Source organism: Mandrillus leucophaeus, unplaced genomic scaffold, assembly GCF_000951045.1.
Source record: "Mandrillus leucophaeus isolate KB7577 unplaced genomic scaffold, Mleu.le_1.0 Scaffold566, whole genome shotgun sequence".
NCBI lineage: Eukaryota > Metazoa > Chordata > Mammalia > Primates > Cercopithecidae > Mandrillus > Mandrillus leucophaeus.
Window position 1 is genome coordinate 1,722,630 of NW_012106097.1, and position 298 is coordinate 1,722,927.

Sequence of the window (298 nt, forward strand, 5' to 3'; positions counted from 1 at the left end):
TTTCTTTTGCTGTGCAGAAGCTCTTTAGTTTAATTAGATCCCATTTGTCAATTTTGGCTTTTGTTGCCATTGCTTTTGGTGTTATAGACATGAAGTCCTTGCCCATGTCTGTGTTCTGAATGGTATTACCTAGGTTTTCTTCTAGGCTTTTTATGGTATTAGGTCTAACATTTAAATCTCCAATCCATCTTGAATTAATTTTCGTATAAGGAGTAAGGAAAGGATTCCAGTTTCTACTTATAGCTAGCCAATTTTCCCAGCACCATTTATTAAATAGGGAATCCTTTCCCCATTTCTT